Source organism: Stomoxys calcitrans, chromosome 2 (genome assembly GCF_963082655.1).
Source record: "Stomoxys calcitrans chromosome 2, idStoCalc2.1, whole genome shotgun sequence".
Lineage (NCBI taxonomy): Eukaryota > Metazoa > Arthropoda > Insecta > Diptera > Muscidae > Stomoxys > Stomoxys calcitrans.
Window position 1 is genome coordinate 221,430,258 of NC_081553.1, and position 22,953 is coordinate 221,453,210.

A 22,953-nucleotide genomic window follows, 5' to 3' on the forward strand; every position below is an offset into this window, starting at 1 on the left:
TTGAGCTGGGCCATATTTCTTGAAGTCTAAAAAAATTATAATCGAAGGACCATTTCTGCTCTGTTTCATGTGTGGGTCCCTCAACGTTCTTTTCTGTATATCTAACAAAAGTCTTTTCCTATTACTCCTCGCATTAATCTATGATTCTCTCTTTTACTCATGCCCTTCGTTCTTTTACCTCAAAGCAAGCGCGCTACACCCACTACAAGTAATTTGTATGCCGCCGCCACAAAAGTAACAAACCGTATTTCAATGTGATGTCATTCTTATTAAAATGTTGGGGGTTTCCTTTTTACACTCGTTGGAAATGGATTTCGCTTTGCTACTGTGCACAATAAAGTGAAAATAATAAAAAACGGATGTGTTGGCAATGCCACACACACACACACACACATACAATAACACAAAAATGTCTTCCGTTAAAATCGACGCATTGCATATTCAGCACCCCCTCAAACAGTTAGTAAAGGGAAAGAGAAATGCGAAGGAGGAAAACCAAAGTGTTGGTATTATAATAAAGAAAAACAGAAAAATGCCACCCAGGCAAGCTAAAATACCATAATCTCTTATAAAAGAGCCTGAGTACAGACCAAATACCTACATTTTAGTCTAGCTCAATTATTTTCACTGTTTTCCCTCTGAATTATGATTTTATGAATCATTTTGTGATATTCATCTTTGCATATGGTCCGTGTATCATCAACATCATCATCATTTTTGAGAAAATTATTGCTTTGATGACGTTGAGTGAAATCTATATTTAACATAGCCCAAACAATAAAAGAATATCTTTTTGGTTGCCAAAATCGTAGCACACAAGTAAACCAAATCAAAACAAATATTTATCAAAATATTTTTTGTTGATCCTACCTATCTACCTACATACTTTGTATTTATAAACTGATAGATCTTACTCACACACCTTTATCTTTCTCACCTTGTTGCCTTATTACATTTAACGTAGAAATTTATCTGACAAGGTTAAATGTATATTCTGTAAATGATTCTATTTTCGTTTTAATTGTTTTGATCATAAATTGGCTTCAATGACTTTGATCTACATTTTTGTTTGTTTGTTGTTCAGAAATATTTAATTGTTCAAAGACTTTTAAAAAGAAAAAAGAAAGAACGAATTTTGGAAATTTTCCTATTTACAATACATCATGGCAACCACTCTTTGGTAAAATTTTGATTTTGCTTTGTTATTGAGGTAAGTTTTAAGTATTATACTACAGAACTGATGAATAGACTCTCTCAAGGTTTACAAAGTAGATACTTGGTGTTCCTATTAAAAAACGAGTTAAAAGTCTGCTCGAAGGACCATAAGAATCTTCAATCAGTTTTCATGGTAAAGAAATGCATATTCCCTCTCCTCAGGATTAAAAGCTAAAATTTTCTCTCCCCTATTCTCTTAGACAAATGCAGATTTCAGTATTATTTCCATTTCACATAGTGATTGAGATTCTAGTATGCATGTAGGACAATCTGAAACTTCCACATCTTTAACAAATAGAAGTATATTTTACCTGACGTTTCTGTAGTGAACATTTTTAAATCATATGGAAAAAATGTATGTACTCTTTGCAGGAAAACCGAGTATGCTACATTTTGGCTATGGTGGTGAGTTTGGTTAAGATGGTGAATTTCTTTATAATGGTGAATTTAATGTTTGTGGTCGATTTCATTATCGCAATGAGTTTCACTAGTGTGGTGAGTTTCATTAGTGTTATGAGTTTCATTAGTGTGGTGAGTTTCACTAGTGTGGTGAGTTTCACTACAGTGGCGAGTTTAGCTAAAGTGGAGAGTTTAACATCATTGGTGGTTTTCACTATTGTGGTGAGTTTAACTATGGTGGAGAGTTACACCGCTATGGAGAGTTTCACTATTGTGATATGTTTCACTTTGTGGTGAATTTCACTATTATGGTGTGGTTCACTCCTTGGTGAGTTTCCTATTGTGATGTGTTTTACTTTTGTGGTGAATTTTACTATTGTGGCGAGTTTAACTGTTGTGGGAGTTCACTATTGTGATGAAACTGTTGTACTCAACGCACGAAAACTGATTATTCCTATAATAACTGTTGTGGTGAATTTGACTATTGTGATAAGTTCCTAAGCGTCTCGAAGCGTCATCCAAAAATTTGCATTTAAAGCAATGGTGAGTGTAACTATAGTGGTGAGTTTTTTCACTATAAAGGTGAGTTTAACTATAGTGGTGAGTTTAACTATGGTGGAGAGTTACACCGCTATGGAGAGTTTCACTATTGTGATATGTTTCACTTTGTGGTGAATTTCACTATTATGGTGTGGTTCACTATTTGGTGAGTTTCCTATTGTGATGTGTTTTACTTTTATGGTGAATTCTACTACTGTGGCGAGTTTCACTGATGTGGGAGTTTCACTATTGTGTTTAAATTTATGTACTCAACGCACGAAATCAGAATATTTCCTATAATAAGTGTTGTGGTGAATTTGGCCATTGTGACGATTTTCACTATTTTAATAAGTTTCTAATCTGCTCAAAGAGCCATCCAAAAATGTGCATTAATAGTAATTGAGAGTGTAACTATATCGGTGAGTTTTTTCCCTATAAAGGTGAGTATAATTATGGTGGAGAGTTACACCGCTATGGAGAGTTTCACTTTGTGGTGAATTTTACTATTACGGTGTAATTCACTCTTAGGTGAGTTTCCGATTGTGATGTGTTTTACTATTGTGGCGAGTTTAACTACTGTAGTCAGTCTCACAATTGTGTTGAAATTGATGTACTCAATGCACGAAAACTGAATATATTCTATAATAACTGTTGTGGTGAATTTTACCATTGTGATGAAAGGCAATCCAAAAATTTTTAACTATCGCTTTGAAAATTCATTTGAAAAAAAAAATTACTATAATAATCAATCTGTGCGGGTTTTAAATTGCGTCAACTCGAAGGACCATATTCTTACCCATGCCAGCGAAATTTAACCATTGGTATATTTTAAATATGGCATACCTTTTGAGAAGTTTTCTAGTCTGCTCGAAGGACCATAGACAATTTTTCTATCTTGAAATGATATGTAATGAATCTTTTCTTTGACAGTGGACGGATCGAAGCTAGTTGTGGGCCTGCTCGATGAACCATTTGTAATCCGTCAATACAAACGCAGAAAAACTGAATATTCTAATTTTTTTTCTTCTATCTGATCTTTATAAAGAACATTCATTGCCTATTTGAAGAAAGATATGCAGAAACGTAACGAATGACAGCATATTCTCGTTGATGACATCCCGACTTGGCATTTGGTATATTTTACGTTTCGTTTACTTTCCGAGCAGAGTTTCTAGTCTGCGCGAGATACGAACCATAGACAAGGTTGGCTTAACTCATAATTCCATTCCACAGTCCTATTAAAACTATTTTCAGTATTGAGGCAAGTTTCTGGCCTGCTCGAAGAACCATTTAAAGTTCCTCAGACGGAATGATAAGTTTATTTATCTCCTACTCTGCTTGGTAAGTGAAGTATACTTGTACCATTTAACATCTACCAAATCTACAAATATGATCCAGACAAGCCCATAACTAAATATATTCCCCTCCGACTTGGGGCCAAGAAGCCTAAATATTACTCCGATTTTGACTAAAATATGATATGCTTGTTATTCCATCGTTTTTAGATCACCTTATCAAGTTCAAAGTCTCAATTCGAAGTTCAATACATATCCCATATATGTTAACCCTTATGAAAGGAAGGCGAAATACAATCTCATATAGCAGTACGTGCCGTCTACACTCATTTTGAACATTATTCTTTTCCCCAAAAGGTGATTTCCCCTATCCAGAATTCTTTGTCTTGCAACAACAATATGTGATCTATATTGTTCTTCATGAAATTGAGATTTCCTATTGTTATGGCATAATTCAAAGAAAGCGAGAGTAAGGGATTAGCTCTAAATCGAAGGGGAGGCTAACCTATTGTTTTAGACTTCTTATATGGCTATTTTATTTTTTCGGAACACCTATATTCGTGACTTAATCAAAATAATCACAGTCAAAGAAGATGTTAACAGCTAATTATACGGGTTGCAGTCTTTGCTTCGGTATTTAAAAAGACAAATAAGTAAATTAATCGCCCTATAATGCTCCAGTTGGGAACTTATGTGTGTGACATACTTTCAACCAGCCTGAACAATGAATGAAATAACTTGACAACGAATTTCTTTGGAGCGTATAGTGTAAGGTAAAGAAGTAGCGGAATAAGGCGGAAATTATGATTTTTCAAACTGTCAACTATTGTAATTTTCTAAACATTCGAACATAAGTGTCTAAAAACCATAGAGCGTTAAGTGACAAGTAAAATGTATACATCATGCTATTATGAAAGGGGAAAATCTAAAAAAATAGTAAAGGAAATGAAATGAAATAGGAAATATGACATATTATTCATGAATTTGCTCTGCTATTGCAGCTTAATAGCGACACATATTCATAAGTCTAAAAATAAAAACAAAACAAAAACGACCATTGAAAAAATTTTCATAATCATTCAGGGGCCACTGTTTTTTTAAAAACTTCTCAATAGTTGTTTTTCAATAATCTTCTGTAACTCAATGGTTACATTTTGATTTATTACCAATTAAATATAAGTTATGGCATATTCCAACGCCTCTCTCCCGCTCTCTATTATCCGTTCTTTATGACCTTATTTCCCCCCATCTTCTTTATGCCAATAACTGTTTCATCCGTCCAAAGAACCCCAAACCAAAAGTACCTTGTAAATGTTTCCTGAGGGGCAAAATTTTCATTTGCCACATGGACAATGTGCATTGTCAAATTTGTAGCATATTATCGTATTATCCTTTCATTTTCTGCTATTATCCACTTTGTTTCGCGTGACAATATTGCGTTTTTTTGTGTGTTAACCCCTGGCGTACAAGACAAGTCCTCAAATAAAAGGGTTAGTCTGCCAGCCAAAGGCCTTTTGGTGATGAATTGTCCTGTGCGGTTTGGTTTATGAGACAAACATTTTGTTATTTTGTTGGCATGTCTAAGATAAACTTTACAATGAAGTTTAAAATTCTGAAAATTAGTTATAACAGAGAAGATATGAGATAACTAATGATATGGTAATGTGGATAATCCATGTGAACTACTGGTTTGCCCGAAGGACCATATGAAATTTGAAAATATTAAGGCGAAAAGACAGTCAATCTAATGATAGACAGAACGGCTATATTCCCATTGCGTCCCTATTAAGATGAGTTTATAATCTGCTTGAAGGATCACTAAAATTTTATCTTTACGGTATATTTAACTAAATTCACAAAAAAATCGTCTTCAGAGAAAAGATGTTGGCTTGGAGAATATTTACTAATATAAATTTTTTAGAAATTTAAAGAAAATTTTGCAAATTTGAAGAAAATTTTACTAATTTAAATTTAAAATTTAAAAACTTTACTATTTTGTAGATAAATTTTTCTAATTTGAAGAAAATGTTACTAATTTAAAGAAAATTTTACTAATTTGAAGAAAATTTAACTAATTTGAAGAAAATTTGACTAATAAGGACATTTTTATTACATTTTGATTTTTTAGGAAAATTTGTATTGAAAATTTCGTTTTAAAAATTGGAATAAAATGTTATCTTTAGAAAAAAATTTTCCAAAATTTTAACCCGCATAGCCTGTGTTGCCATATGGTAACGAACAAATTTTCTACGTTTTTTCAGTTTTCCAAATTTAAAAATAAACGGTTTAACATTTTAATGTAATGATGGAAACATGAGTAATCCACCTTTCCAGCAAGTGGTCGTTTGCTTTGGAGAATATTTACTTATATGAATTTTTTAATAAAAATCTGAAAATTTTTTACTAGTTTGAAGAAAATTTTTACTAATTTGAGGAAAATTTTACTAATTTAAACAAAATTTTACTAATTTGGAGAGCATTTTATTAACTGTTGATTTTTGAGGAAAATTTGTATTTAAAATTTGGTTTTAATGAAAATTTCACTAAAATGTTGTCGTTAGAGAAGAATTTTCCAAAATTTAACTCGTATAGCTCTGGTGTTGCCATATGGCAACGAAAAAAATTTTCGAAGTTTTTCCAGTTTTCTAACTAAAAATAAAACGGTTTAACATTTTAATGTAAAGAAAGCTCTAAGTACTAAACAATAAGCTCGAAAAAGAAAATTTAAGTCAGGAATTCCATGCTGTTTACAAAATCCCTATTTGTTTTCTATAATACGCCCCTTAGTTTGTTTATATCTGAAATTGTGTTCCCAGCTAAGTGCCGATGTCTGTTATCCCCGAAAAACGGGCAGTAACATAGTAAATGCTTCATCCAACGTCTCATCATCTTCTCCACATATCCTACACTTGCCGCACCGGTTTTGCATAAGTGAGCTTGTTTAAGTTTTTATGTCTAGAGAACATAATTGCTATTTGATATTTAGAAAAAAATTTAATTGAACTAAACTTTTAGAGAAAATTTTACTAAAAATTTGTTTTTAGAGAAAATTTAGCTAAAATTTTATTTTTGGAAAACATTTAACCAAAATTTTGACTTGAAGATAGTTTTACCAATTTTGAAAAAATCAGTTAACAAAGAAAAAGTAAACAAAAGGGGAAATTTTAATAACTTGGGAAAAACTTTCGGATTTGGAAAAGATGTACTTTGAAAAATTTTACTAATTTGTGAGAAAATTTTTCTAATTTGTGGGAAAATTTTACTTATTTGGAGAAACATTTTACTAATTTAAAGAAAGTTTTACTAAAATCTAGTTTTTGACGATATTTGGTTTTTAATAAAAATTTTAATAGAACTTTGTTTTTAAGGAAGAATTTTTCAAAGTCTCGATAGAAAATTTTATTCCACATTAGTTTATGAAAAAAATATCAAAAGGAAATTTTATTAAAATTTTGTTTGGAAAAGTTTTATACAAATTTTTACAATTAGAGATTAGAGAAAAGTTCAAGGAAATTTAGTCTTTAGAGAAAACTTCACTGAAATTGTAACTTGTCAAATGTCATTAAAATTTTCCAAATAAAAAAGTTTATTATATTGGTTTTAAAAAAAAAGTAAAAAATACTAATTTGAGGGAAAAGCTTACAAATTTGGAGAAAATGTTGTTAGGTAAAAAAGTTCAATATATTGGTTTTAAAGAAAAATTAAAAAAAAATGTATACTAATTTGAGGGAAAAGCTTACTAAATTTAAATTTGTCTTTTAATAAAACTTCACTTAATTTGATCGTTAGAGAAAATTTGGTTAAAATTTATTTCTTGAAAAAAATGTCGTTCAAAAATTCTATGAAATTTAAGTGAAAATTTTACGGAAATTTTATAAAATTTTATTAATTTGTAGAAAATTTACTAATTTGGAGAAATATTACAAGATTGATAAAAGTTACTAATGTGCAGAAAATGTAACTCATATGAAATAAATTTAACTAATTTGAAAACAATTTTACTAACTTTGAAAAAAATGTCATTAAAATTTGCAGAGTAAAAATTTTTGAAATATTGTTTTTTAAAAAATTTTTAAGAATATTTTTTTGAGAAAATTAAGCATAAATTTTTATGTCTAGAGAACATAATTGCTATTTATTATGTTTGCCGGTTTGGCTGGTCGTTTTTTATCTCTTTGTCATTAATCTACCAAAGGCAAGACATACGGGCAAATTGACAATGAACCATTTTTTATTGATTACAGAAAAGAAACTGCCAGACACACAGGCGGATCGGGCACAGAAACTAACACATCATTATTGGACGTTTTGGCGGTTGATTAGGCAACCATCTTCGTCACTATCGTGTTGTCTCTGGGCCTCCCGTCTGCCAGCCCACAGTTCATAGCCTGCTTTATATGCCTGAGAATTAGAAAAAATCTGGTATTTAGAAAAAAATTCAATAAATTTTTGCGTTAGAGAAAATTTCACTAAATGCTTAAATTTTTATTTTTGAAGAAAAATTAACTAAAATTTTAATCTGAAGAAAGTTTTACTAGTTTGAAAAAATAAAAAGTTAACAAAAGAGAACATTTAAATAAATTGGAAAAAAATATTCGAATTTGGAAAATATGTACTTTGAACATTTTTACTTATTTTATGGGAAATTTTTACTAATTCGGAGAAAATTTTACTAATTTAAGGGAAAAAATTTACTATTTTGGAGGAAATTTTACTAATTGGAGGGAAAATTTTACCAACATTTCGTATTAAAATTTGTCGTTAAAAAAAGTTTCACTTAATTTTATCTAAAGAGGAAATTTCCTTATAATGTAGGTCTCGAGAGAAAATTCCAATCAAAAATCCTGTGAAATGTAAGCAAAAATTTTACTGAAATTTGGATAACATTTTAATTTGCAGAAAATTTACTTATTTGAAGAAATATAACAAGGTTGGTGTATGTTATAAATTTGGAGAAAATGTAACTAATTTAAAGAAAATTTAACTAAATCGAAGGGAATTTAACTAAATTGAAGGAATTTGAACTTATTTGAAGAAAATTTAACTAACTTTGAGAAAAAAAATACTTAATCCTTTTTTTAATTTATTAACTTTTTCAAAGTTGAAGACACATATTTTTCGCAATTCCTTTCTGGAGTCTGGCGAAAATTTTACTAAATTGTTGTCTATAGAGCAATTTTCACTGAACATTTTTTTTAACTGCATTTTTTTTTTAATTTTGCTTTCAGGGGAAATTTTACTCAAATTTATAGACATTTTGTTTTTAGCTAAAATTGCTTTGAATAATTTTTTTTTATTTTTCCTTAATTTTGTTTTAATATTTTGTTCAGAAGAAATTTTGCTAAAATGTTGTCTTTAGAAAAAATGCGTGGCTAAACAACATGACAGGTGAATTGGCATTTGGCCAATATCGGTAATTTTGTTATAATTTGAAAGGGACAACTACCCACACTTAAAGTCAAGCAGTCTACAAAACTACCCACACACAAAGTCCGAAATAAAGTAGGCTTTTATCAAACCAATCAAGGATACTACAAACAAAAATGCGAAATATTCTATTGAGAGGGAAGGAAGAAATGAAAATTGTTTTTTTTTTTTTTATTTTCTTTGAAAGGTCCTACCTACATACTTGCCTAAAACAGGCGGGAATTTACTATAAAAGCCATTCCCAATATAGTTTTCAGTTATTGTGATGGGGGGGGGGGGGGGGGGGGGGGGGAATATTTTCGCTGCTTTTTATACAAGGATCATTTGGGAAGCGATAGTCATCAACACCACTACCAACATCAGCACCATCATCAACTGCTACATTGGCCGCTATACCAAAGAATATGGCACAAAAAAAAGACCCCGAAACACATGTTGAAGGGATGTGCTGACGTGGTAATTTTCGATGTTGCTTTTGCTAAGCAAATTGGGTTGTTGTTGTGATTGGTGCTTTTGTTGGTGCGGCTGCGGCTGCGCATTGCTGTTGTTGTATAGGAAAACATATACTTATTTTCTTAACTAATGTGTTTGAAGAGGAGGTACAAAATAACCAACAATAGCCCCATCAGAGTTTGAAAGCGGTATGGCAGAAACTCAACTGAACTGGCTGGCTGGCAAAGAGCGGAGGGAGTTGGTTAAGTTAACAAAAACAAAAACACTTTAACCACCGCTTTTGGGGTTTTTGTTTCACATCCCAATTTTATGCTTTTGATGGTTGATGGCCCGACCAGAGACCAACAGAGCTAAGGCCCGATCGATCGACCGACCAACCGACCGACCGACCGAACGACCACTCAACCATCCATCGAGCATACGGAGTAAAGAGATGTTAAGTATGGGTCATATATTTAAGAGATCGTTTGCTTGCCGCTGCTCACACCAAACAGCAAAAATCAGCGATTGCCTTTAATCATATTTGCCGAGGAGCTGTATCCAAAGCATACTGGGGCTGTAAGTAACTGGCCGCCGCCGCCGCTAAATTGGGGGGACTCTGGATAGGAGGATGGGAGGGTTTTGTCTTAAGGGGCCGGTCTTGCGAACCTCACGATAAATGCATTCGCCAGAAAATGATGCTAATGAAAAGCGTTTATGGGCTTTTTCCCCCATTGTTGTTGTCGTTGTTTGTTGTTACTGTTGCTAGAGTTTCTTGGATTTCTCTGCTGTTTTCAAGTTTGCCGTGTTTAAATTGGATGGCATGGATGCTGTGTGTTGATCTTTTGCAAAGGATGGCTGGCCGACTAGCCGCTGCCGGCCTGGCTGGCTGACTAGCCTTCCAACTTGCTGAGTGAGTGAGTGTTTGACGGACTGGCTGGCTGGCTGACTGGCTGTATAGCAGGCTCGTTGGTTAGTTGTGGATATTTTAAAAGGTTTCATTAAGTTTTCGCACACATCATTATCATCATAAATAATGGAGTTTCGCGCTTCTGCGCAATCTCCACGGCGGTGTTGATGAAACAAACAAACACAACATGGTTATTTGTAATCATATGAGGTGTTGTTGTATCTCCTTGTTGCTGTTGTTGTTGTTGGTGTTGTCGTTGTTTTGCCTGATCCTCAATGTGCCAGAATGTCTGGCCAGGCCATCGTTAGGTCTGCTAAAGCAACCAAAGCTATGGGCTGAAATTTTTGCTAAAGCAGACCGAGCAGACTAAGGAGTCCAAGCAGCCAGCCAGCCAGCCATTCAGGCAGCCAACACTTGGTGGGTATCTTTAACCGCCTTAAATCATCTTTTGTTTATATCCCAACAGTGCTCTGGCTATATTAACTACTTGTTGTTGATGTTGTTGCTGTTCTTGTTGTCGTTGTTGTTCTTCTTCTTCCTCCTCCTGATTACATTTGTAACACCTTGAAGAATTTCAAATTAAATTCAAGTCTCTGGTAAATACTGCCTACTCGGCAGTGAGTATTAAAAGGGAACGGGCGAGGTAAAAGGATGAGCTCAAGAGAGGCAATAAATGCAATCGGCATGCCAAGCATCGACAATTTGAGATTTTACAAATTATTTCTAAATACTATGAAGTTGGCCGGCCAATGCCGACCAATTACGCATATAATGACTTATGCCCTGGCTGTCTGCAAGTGTACGAATAACTGGCGCAATCACCACCAGGATATTGATACAAGAAAATATAATTGGCTTAAGAATCAGAAAATAAATATTTACATATCACAAAAGGAGGGTAAGAAAACAAAAAAACAAAATCTCCAAGGACAAAAATTAGACGCAATTTTTTCTTAAGAAAAAAAATTTTGTAAAATTTATCTTAAAGGATAAAAATTTGGAGAAATTTTCGGCGCCATGGCAAAGGGCTCCAAACTATTTCCCAAATCGAGAATGAAAACAAAGCCCCAAGTTTAGGGTGATTTTTCTAATAAATTAAAAAATTACTCCAAAGTATGTAAATTCACCCCAAAACAAATTGCGTCCAAATTTTCGGGCCATGACAATGGGCCCCAAACAATTTCCCTAATTGAAAATGAAAAAGCCCTAATTTTGGTGTGATTTTTCATTATGAACCCCAAAATGTGCAAATGCCCCTAAAACCAAATGCAACTTGTGCCCCAATTTTAGATTGGGTTGAAATTGCGTTTTACAATTTGGGGTGTATATTCATAATACAATTCAACACTATACACCAATACACAAATAGACCCCAAAATGTACACAATCGCCCCCAATTAAAAAAAAAAAATCGAAAAATTTGCTTACTTTGGGGTGATTTTTCATAAAGAAAAAGCACCCCAAAATTTGGAGATTTTTTTATTTCCAATTTGGAACGAAATGGTTTGAGGCCATGACAATTGACAATGGGAAAATGAAAATGCCCCAAATTTGGGGTGCTGTTTCATTATAGAAAATTACTACCAAGTATGCAAATGCACCCAAACCCAAATGCAATTTGTGCCCTAATTTTGACTTAGGTTCAATGCAATTCAACCCCAAAAACCAATATGCAAATAGACTCCAAAGTGTACATAATTAAGCCCAATTCGGAAAATATTTCGGCGCCATGACAATGGGCCCCAAATAATTTCGCCCCAAATTGAAAATAAAAAAACCCCAAATTTGGGGTGTTTTTTCTTTATGAAAAAATTACCCCAAAGTATGCAAATGCACCCCAAAACCAAATGCAATTTGTGTCCCATTTTCAAATTGGTTTTAAGTTGCGATTTAGATTTTGGGGTTTATTTTCATAATGCATTTCAAACACCAACATGCAAATAGCGACCAAAGTGGACATAATCACCCACAGTTCGGAGATAGTTTCGGCACCATGACATTGGTTCCCACACAATTTCGCCCCAAATTGAAAATGAAAAACGCCTCAAATTTTGGGTTTATTATGAAAAATGGCCCTAAAATAATCAAATGCACCAAAAACCAAATTCAATTTGTGCCCCAATTTTAAATTGTGTTCAAATTGCGATTCAGAAACACACCGACATGCAAATAGATCCCAAAATATACAGTATCAACGTCAGATCGGAAAAATTTTCGGCGCCATGACAATGGGCCCCAAATAATTTTGGCCCAAATTGAAAATAAAACCCCAAATTTGAGGTGCTTTTTTGTTACGAAAAAAGCACCCAACGTATGCAAATGCATACCAAAACAAAATGCAATTTGTGTCCCACTTTTAAATTGGTTTTAAGTTGCGATTTAGAATTTGGGGTGTTTTTTCATAACACAATTCGAACCCTAGCACCAACATGCAAATAGAAATCAAAGTGTACATAATCCCATAATCCCAGTCCGGACAAATTTTCGGCGCCATGACATTGGCCCCCACACAATTTCGCCCCAAATTGAAAATATAAAAAGCCTCAAATTTGGGGTGATTTTTCATTATGAAAAATGACCCCAAAATAATCAAATGCGCCGAAAACCAAATTCAATTTGTGCCCCAATTTTAAATTGTGTTCAAATTGCCATTTAGAAACAAACACCTACATGCAAATAGACCCCAAATTGTACATAATCAACCCCAATTCGGAAAAACTTTTCGGCGCCATGACAATATGCCCCAAATAATTTTGGCCCATATTGAAAATAAAACCCCAAATTTGAGGTGCTTTTTATTATGAAAAATGAACCCAAAGTATGCAAATGCATCCCAAATCCAAATGCAATTTGTTTCCCACTTTTAAATTGGTTTCATTGCATCCAAAATTTCGGCAAAATCGGACAAAAATTGCGGCTTCTAGGGACTCACGAAGTCAAAACGGGAGATCGGTTTATATGGGAGCTATACCAGGTTATAGACCGATTTAAACCGTACTTGGCACAGCGGTTAAAAGTTATAACGGAACACTACGTGCAAAATTTCAGCCAAATCGGACAAAAATTGCGGCTTCCTGGGGCTCAAGAAGTCTAATGGGGAGATCGGTTTATATGGGAGCTATATCAGGTTGTAGAGCGATTTTGACTGAACTTAGCACAATTGTTGTAAGTCATAACAGAACACCACATGCAAAATTTCAGCCAAATCGGATAAAAATTGCGGCTTTTAGGGGCTCAGGAAGTCTAATGGGGAGATCGGTTTTTATGGGAGCTATATCAGGTTGTAGACCGATTTGGACCGTACATGGCACAGTTGTTGGAAGTCATTACAGAACATCACATGCAAAATTTCAGCCAAATCGAACAAAAATTGCGGCTTCCTGGGTCTCACGAAATCAAATCGGGAGATCGGTTTATATGGGAGCTATATCTATATTTGAACCGATATGGCCCATTTGCAATCCCCAACGACCTACATTGATATTAAGTATCTGTGGAAAATTTCAAGCGGCTAACTGTACGTGTAAGACCTCCATCGTGATTTCGACAGACGGACGAACGGACATGGCTAGATCGACTCAGAACGTCGAGACATTCCCGAATAGATGAATATTTCGAGGTGTTATAAAGGGTATGACTAGATTAGTACACCCCATCCTATGCTGGTAGGTATAAAAATGTTGAATAAATTAAACAAAAAAATTTTTAATTGAAATTTGTGTTTTAAGAAAAATTATTTTTTAAAGTTGAAGTTCAAAATTTTAGTCTTTTAAGAAAAAGGCACTAAAAAACTTGAAGCTCAGAGCTGAAGGAAACGTGCAATGAATACGGAAGACTGATTGTCACTCAATATCTTGCACCAATTTTATCTTTGCCGTCGGATATGATGAAAATGTTTTTAAATTATAATTTTGGCATTGTAGTAATTACTTAGATGTAGCGACGTTTCCTTTTAAAGTCCTATCAAATTGATTTTTAAGAAAATATTTTCTCTCAAAAAAGTGAAAACAATTCATTATTTAACAAAAGAAATAGTTTTCCATTCATAAAACAACAAAATTTCACTCATGCCACGAAAGCATAGCTCCTATGTTAATATGGTGGTTTGATTTTTTCTATATTAACCCATTCTTGGTTTGATGGCTGGGAAAAAAGTTGGGGGTATGGAAGAGCGGTATAGCCTCCTAACTGCATTTCACATGATTTTGAACTGTCACCAGCCAGCTGGTCATCAAAATGTATTAATATTCCGTCGGCATATTGACTTCACACACCAATTGACCAAATGACCGCGGTAGACAAGTGTTGTGACTGCCGGATAAGGAAAACAACATTAACACAATTTCCTGTAACCTGCACCCATCCTCAAGTATGGCTGTGTGTGAGTGTGTGTGTGTGGAGGCCACATAGAACCGTTATTAACATGCAGAAAATAATAACATTAAATCAATTGGCACGTGTGGGCAAAAAAAAATCACTTTAACAATAGCCAATTGTGGTGAGAAGTTGTGAAATATGGCACCTTTACACCGTCGGGCAAAATATCTATGAAGTTTGCAAGTAATATTGCCGACGGCTTTGCAAGTGAAGAAAAGATGTTTAAAATTTGATATCACGAATTTTAAAGAGTTTGGAGGGTTGGAGAATGCGGTATATAAAAGACCTAACTCTGTAATCATTGTGCTAAAAACTTAAATCCGATAGCCATCATTAACCCATTAACAACGAATGGGTAGAGAAATACCCATTCGTAGAGCTGTCTTAGAAAAATTCTAGCTCGAGCTAGGAAAGAGATATCCCAATAAAATTTGGATTGGCGTAAAGTAGACGAATGAAGATTGTTAAGAAACATTTTTTCCGTCATATTAAGTCATGTTTTGGGGAAAGATTGGCTTGTCGTCAATTTTTTATATACAAAAAAATCAAACAAAAAATTTTCTCAAAATTCTTAGGAATGAGATTTTTGGAAAAATTTGTGACGATTAGCCTAATACTTTTTAGTGACTGATATGTCAGTCATTAAAATGCAATTTTCTTCACTAAATTGCCTTAAACATTTTTTTTTGCAGTAAAAACATAGTGACTTTGGAAATAAAGAGATTTTTTTTTCGTTTTCTTCAAAAGTTCAAAAAATTTTTTTTTTTAATTTTTACTAAAAAATATTTTTTTTAATTTTTTACTAAAATTTTTTTTTTATTTTTTATTAAAACTTTTAAAAAATTACTACACTAAAATAAATGCTCCAAATCATGAAGTGAGTGAAAATAAATTCCGAAAGTTATTGGCAATAGTTCAGTTGGGAAAAACTGGAAAAAAATCAGCCAAAAGACTAGAAATGGCAATTTTGCGTGAACCACTGTCGAAAATGGAAAAAGTTGGTAATCTGAAAATGGTCTCAAAGGACAGTTTAAGAAGTCTAGTTTCTAATCCATATAGGCTTATATTCTAAATAATCGCCAAACTATCGAATTTTTGGGAAAAACCGGAAAAAACAGTCAAAAGACTAGTAAAATCAATTTTTTCTTTAACCACTATGCAAAAACGGAAAAAGTTGGTTATTTGAAACCAGTCCCAAACGAAAGCTTATGAAACCTCGTTTCTAACCCATACAGGCATATATTCCAAAAAAATCGTCTAACTATCGAATTTTTGGGAAGAACTTGAAAAAATCAGTCAAAAGACTAGAAAAGGCAATTTTTCGTGAACCACTGTGCAAAAACGGAAAAAGTTCATAATTCGAAAATGGTCTCAAACGAAGAGTTTAAAAAGTCTAGTTTCTAATCCATATAGGCATATATTCTAAATAATCGTCTAACTATCGAGTTTTTGGGAAAAACTTGAAAAAATCAGTCAAAAGACTAGGAAAATAAATTTTTTCGTGAACCACTGTTCAAACACTGAAAAAGTTAATAATTTGAACCCGGTCTCTAACGACAGCTTATAAAATCTAGTTTCTAATCCATATAGTCATACATTCCAAATAATTGTCTAACTATCGAATTTTTGGGAAAAACTAGAAAAAATCCGTCAAATGACTAGAAAGGCAATTTTGCGTGAACCACTGAACAAAAACGGAAAAAGTTGGTAATTTTAAACCTGTCTCAGACGACAACTTACGAAGACTAATTTCCATTCTATATAGGATTATATAACAAATTATCGCCTAGCTATCGAATTTTTGGAAAAAACTGGAGAGAAAAAAATCTGTCAAAAGACTAGAAAGGCAATGTTGCGTGAAGCACTGTGCAAAAATGGAAAAAGTTGGTAATTTGAGCATACGCTGCGTAATCATGATGTGACATTGCCTGCAGGGTTTGGAGCCGTGTGGCATGAAAAACTGTGAATGCCGTATATTTGGCTAAAAAAAATCATTACCGGCTATTGTTGGCAAACTCAAACACCTCAAAGTGAACAAAATGTTTGTGTAGCCCACCATAAATCGTTATAATGATAATGACAGCGTTGCCAAACCAAAAAACTGCGATAACTTCTGAAATCGTTCGATGAGTAAAGACTCGAATTCAATGAAATACACGTCGTAGTGCCATCATGCTCCGCACTATATTTCGTGCACACAGTGTCTGACCAAACTGCCAGATATCAATCCGATGAACTATTTGGGCCATTTTACACAGCAAATAAAGACTATAATGTAGCCCAGTAAGAATGCGCTGAAGAAAATTATTGGGTCAAAATATCGGCAGATTACATTCGAGCAACTTGCAACTCATTTTTGTAGTGTTTATTGACATTAGTCTTAAATATCTGGATATCAAAGTGAGTGGGAAAAACATTAGCCGAACGGTTCGTGCGAAATAAGGATTTTCTCTGTAATGCCATATCCGCTCCGCTGGCTAATCAATCAAATACGAAGGGTTGTGAGTTCCTGAAAAGTCTAGTATTTCTGACAAACATCCTTACATCAGGAATAAGAAGACGAATATCAGATGAACACCCATCATGAAAGTAGCGATAGAACAGCGCCAGACCACCCACGTTACGATGATTTTCAAGGGAGGCAATATAGTTGTATACCCTACTGTCTACAATCAACGTCAAAGCTCTCCTCTGTACACGATGCAGTAGCTCCAAGGATCATTTTGAAGCTCCAGCGATCGTTGTACACCACTTTCGGCCTTATGAAAGTGGTAAAGATGTTAAAAAGATGGGAAGGAGGGAAGTAATTTAAGGAAATTTAAGGAAGTCTAAACACTTAAATGCTTCTTTCGGCACTTCGAATACATGTTCAGCGGACATCACTTTGTATTTTTATGCCCAGAACATAAAGAGCTTCGGATTGCTCAACATTACCAGTGCAGGGGTAATCTAAGGCTTCTGGCGACAGACCGCTAGAAGGACTGTCACGGTTAGCTAACCCTAACCTAACCGAACCTATCTCACCTCCTCCTAATACTGGCGGCATTTGTGAGGAACTATGCCTTGGAAAAAATGGAATGGTAGCGAGGAACTTTGCCATTTGCAAAAATAGTATGGCAGCCATGTAAAAACCTCTCCCCAAAGAGGTGTCGCACTGCGGAACGCCGTTCGGATTTGGCTATAAAAAGGAGGTTCCTTTTCATTGAGCTTAAACTTGAAACGGACAGCACTCATTGATGAAGTTTATCCCTGTTCCTTTATGGAATGTTCATGGTCTAATTTGTTTGCTTTACATGTGATACAACTCCCATTCTGGGTCCTTAGATCAGAAAAAATAAAAGAAAACATTTCAGCGGTGGTTGTCCCCTCCTAAAGCCGGCGGCTTTTGTGAAGTACTTTGCCATGAAAAAACTTCTTCCCAAACAGATGTCACTCTGCGGCACGCCGTTCGGAATTGGCTATAAAAAGGAGGCCCCTTATCACTGAGCTTAGAATTGAATCGGATAACACTCATTGATATGCGAGAAGTTTACCCCTGTTCCTTAATGGAATGTTCATGGGCAAATTTTCTTGCTTTCATTTGATACAACTCCCGTTTTGAGTTCTTTTAGGTTGTTGTTGTTGTTGTAGCAGTCTGTATGTTCCATCTTTCGTCTGCTTGATTCTGTTGAGTATCCAGATCCAGGAACTCTTCGACTAAGTTAGAGTACGTCCAGAGGGATCTGGGTATGAGTCGAGTGGATCTGGCTGGACAGTTGACGTGTGGTTCCTGGTCATAATCGGGACATACATCTTGCACGCCGGCATCAATCCTTGCTCTGTAGGAGTTGAGGCGGCTACATCTGCCGGAACATAATTGAGCCAGAACTACTTTGGTATGCCGGGGGAGGTCAATTCGTGGTCAGTGTAGGTGTTCGTCCTTATAGGTCTTAATTATTAGCCGTTTTGACCGCAATGTTGCCCACACTGCTCTGTTATGACTTTCAACCCCAAATTCAAGTATGGTACAAATAGGGCTATTATTTGATGCAGCTCCCATGTAAAAACTTTCCCCATTTTGACTTTTTGAGCCCTTAGAGATGGTAATTCTTATCAAATTTGGCTGAAAGTTTGAATGTGGGGCTGCATAATGACTTCCAAGGTATGTGGCATGTATGACACAAATCGATCCGTAACCTGGTATAGCTACCATAGCAACCGAAACTTTAGATTTGTTTCCTTCCTTCAGATTTGTTTTCCCTACAAATTTGCAAGTGAACTTCATTGAAGACCTGAATTTATTTCATTTAGATTTTTGGCTTTAGAACAAACGTGTCATACGGGATTTAAGGTGCAGTTGCAATTGCAGATTCTACCCCAGGCGTTTCTATTTAATAGCTTTTTTTGTAGGGTTTATTAACCAAATTTTCATTTTCCGCTGTGATGGATTTATGTATCATTTGCACTTCTTCACTTTACTTGTTGTTCCCGTTTTTTTTTTGTGTCTTTGCCATTTCTTTTAACCATTAAAAACAACAAAAATTCTAACTTTCTCATTAGCAAAAACGTCATTGTTTCTTTAGATTTGTTAATCATTTATCAAAGTGCTTTTTTTAACGCATTGGCATCACCAAAAAACAACAACAACAACAAAAAAAGAAATGCAGGCGAGGCCAAGATGACGACAGGATGATTGTTAACACTCATCATTATTATCATCATTATCGGTAAGAGCAACAGCAACAACAACAGCATCATGCGGTTGATGAGAAATGATGCAAGAGATAATGATGCACCTACGCCGCTCAGCTGCTGAGTTACGAGTCTGCGCTTTTACACACATGTCGTTGAGTAGTGGTCCCTTCGCTTTAGGCAATGCACTTGGCATCTCCAATTGTTTTTGTTTTTGTCTTTTCTTTTTTAATAGATATGCATTGGTAACCAATCGTGGTAGTTGGGGTGGGGGAGGTGAGAGAAAGATTTCGAATATTTTCACGTATCCATCAATGCATTGAGGCAGCAAGCAAAGACAAGCAGTCACTCTATGGCAAACATGTAGTACATTTAAAGACTTTGTTTGCCTATTGATGAAGAAAAATGAAATGATTTTCTCTTTTTGGCAGTGGGGGTTTTTTTCCACAAACAATTTTCACCATGATATCACTAAAGAAATATGCGCACATTTGTGTACTAATAAAACTGTTGTTTGTTTTGGAAAATAAAATCTTTGCATTAAAGGCTGTAAAATATTTTTTTAAAAACAAGAAATTTATTCCAAATTCCTTAAGATTTGCTATTTTGTTTCTTTTCGTATATCTTCAACCAACAATAACAACTAGAACACTATGGACCAACGCCGCTTTGCCAACATCGTTGATGGTTTTTTACTTGGATGATCGGCAAAAAGTCTGCGTTTTCTAAAAATACTCACTTCACCAATAAAACACACAAAAACAAATACCAAGCAAAACCAGAAAAAATAGAAAGAAACAAAAATAAACAACAACAAATTCACTTACACTCAAGGAAAAATTGATACACTGGCCGTTTGAATTGTAAACACCAAAGTTCACACACACTCACTGCTCACACATGTGTTCGTTCAATGGCCCACAAACAACAACATCATCATATGTTTGCAAGACTTGAATGACACGCACTCAATGGGCTAACTTAGGCCTTTTATTAATTTCTTTATTTCTTCTCAGGTGTTTGTTTAATTTTAACTTAGATTTTCTTTTTTGTATTTTAAACTCTTTAAACACTTCTTTGGCACTTCTTTGTATGCTTCCTGCTTTTTTCTTTAAGGCTAAGACTCATATGTCTTGTGTAGGAATTTCTTTGCTATGGTTGTAGCGGGGTAAGGGGACTTGCACAGAAACAGATCGTTTTGTTTTTGTGTGATGCTCTTTTTTTTTACTTTGTTGCTGTTGTTTGATTTCGATTTACTTTTGAAGATTTCTGTTAATCTTCTTCTTCTTCACTAACCTTTTGATTCATTCATTAACACACTAAAATTTTGGTTACGCGCAAGCTAAAAGACCATACGAGGCACACTTACTACGCGAATTATTAGCTTGTACGAATTGATGTTGATTTTTGTTTTATTTCGCTTTCTTCGCCGAAACCACTTACGCCGCGTTTATGCTAATATCTTCAGATGGTATAAGTTTAGATGGCAATCAATTCTCAAATGTTCGTATGAAGCATGAGAATATTAATAAAATTGCTGCATTATTTCTTTGCCTTCTGGTTGTGATTTATCAATATCATCGATTAAGACACGAGTTAGCAAAATAACTTTATCTTCTTTATTTATCGGTATCGAATGGGCTCAAATAGAGCTACGAGCCTATTATACGAGCTCCTCAAATTCTTCAATTGTTACGACCAACACGCACGCCTTACAATCTTAAACTAAATTGAATGAGACCAACGAAAGTATCACACACACCAAATATTCTCAACAACAAAAACAACAGAAAAACGAAAAACAAATGATGATATGTATTGTTTTCTCAATGCAGCGACATCGCATTCAGGCAGCAACGAAACGACGGTGTGAGCTGTTAAGAGGTCTGTCCATCCGCACAGGCTGCTGCTGCTTGGCTTTGGTGTCCCATATGAATTCTTGTTGACCGAGAATAGAAAAACCAACACAGCGCACGACAATACAAATAAAAACCAAATCAAACAATACACAGGCAGGCAGGCAGGCACTCAAAAACAACAACCACAGCATAGCCACAAACAGAGCAAGAGCAGTCTGGGCAACGAACTAAACGAAAGACCCCGCAGCCGAACACACAACAACGTCAACGCCAAACAACTACGACCGACGACAACGATGATGTTTCAACACTTAACGAGAGAAAAACAAATAAAAACAATGCCCATCATTAAAAAGCATTACCAACAACAACATTGTAGTCGTCAACGTCAACGATAGCGTCTCATTTTGCTCCGTCAACTGCGACTGCGACCACCAACTACTACTAAGTGTGCTAACAGCAACCGTAGACGACGACAATCGCCTTCATTCATTTATGTATTTATTTGTTTAGGAGCCGAAAGATGAAAACCAAACAACAGTAAATCCCAACCTGCGAGAGAGCGAGAGGGATTGTAAGAGCGAAAGTTGTTCCTCAAATGCTACTGTTTCTGTTAACTTTGCATTGTTTGTTTTACACAACTCATGAAACCAATAATGCTAAAACAAACTGTCGCGCTCTCTCACTGTCTCTTAACAGTTTCCATGACAAAAACATAAATATTCTCTTGAACTGTGAGTGGTGCTAACATTACTGGGCAAAAAAAAAACAAACACTGAAAAAAAAACCAACAATTAACAGAGTTGCCAGAAATACTAGATAAATAATACCACATGCGACTTGGGAAAGAAAATTACAATGAGGACACGTACAAAATTAGGATTTTCAGTGAATCCAAAAAAATTAAAAAGGTAAAAGCTTGATAAATTCGGCCGGGCAGATTCTTACATACCCTCCACAAGGGATCACATTTGAACACGTTGAAAATTTCAGCCAAATAATTGCGGCCACAAGAAGCTCAAAAAGTCAAATCTGAATATCTTCTAATATGGCATCTATATCAAGATAAGAATCTTTTTGTACCGTACTTAGCAATGTTGTTAAAAGTGAAAACAAAATACCTTATACAAAATTTCAGCCAAGTCGGATAAGAATTACGCCCACTAGAGGCTCAACAAGTCAAGACCCGAGATCGGTTTATATGTTTATATATATCAAAACATTGACCGATGTTGTTGTTGCTGTTGTAGTAGTCACATTTTCATGTGTAGGTGGCGATCCTCGTCAAGCTCCTGTAGGTGAGCAAGCTCGTTCCGGTTCAAAGGACCGATCGCCGTGGGAACAATGTGGCCATTGGTTATTTAAAAGTGTCAATAACTCGCCTTGTCATGTTGAGCATCATAGGCTCTCAGTATTTGTGCAAGAGTCGGTGCCGCCCGGCGTCACACTTAGACTCTCCGCTCGATACCGCTGATTGTCCGCGACTGCCGTTGCAGCTTCTCCGTATAGAGCATTCCACTATCCGCAACCTGTGGACGCGCCCGGTAGCTCGCAGCTTCTCGTGACAGCAATGAGCACCACACAGATCGGACCCCAGTTTTCCAGCCTGGGTGGTGCTCATGGCTATCCCGTGCCGGGATGGATTGATATGACCCATTAAAAATGTTTCTTAAGATTTATCAATTTGTTTTGTAGTTCCCATTTATCAATTCCAGATTTATCAATTTTAACGGACATACAGACCCAAAGGTGCAATATGGAACAAAAATTAAGTCTTTGGGAAGAAAGTATGACTGTAATAACAAAATTTTTATGGTTTGGACCAGTG

At 35.0% G+C, this 22,953-nt stretch overlaps 1 protein-coding gene across 2 annotated transcripts in view; it reads right to left on the reverse strand.

Annotated features, from left to right (window-relative positions):
• LOC106088290 (serine-rich adhesin for platelets) overlaps positions 1-21,073 on the reverse strand; it is a 130,853-nt gene extending 109,780 nt beyond the window's left edge. The window contains exon 1 of one of the 2 annotated variants that reach the window (XM_059362434.1): positions 20,563-21,073. The gene's annotated coding sequence lies outside the window, so the exon portion shown is untranslated. Of the gene's footprint in view, positions 1-20,093 lie in introns of both variants that reach the window. The other variant, XM_059362433.1, reaches the window with a different exon arrangement.
• Between the last annotated feature and the right edge of the window lie 1,880 nt (positions 21,074-22,953).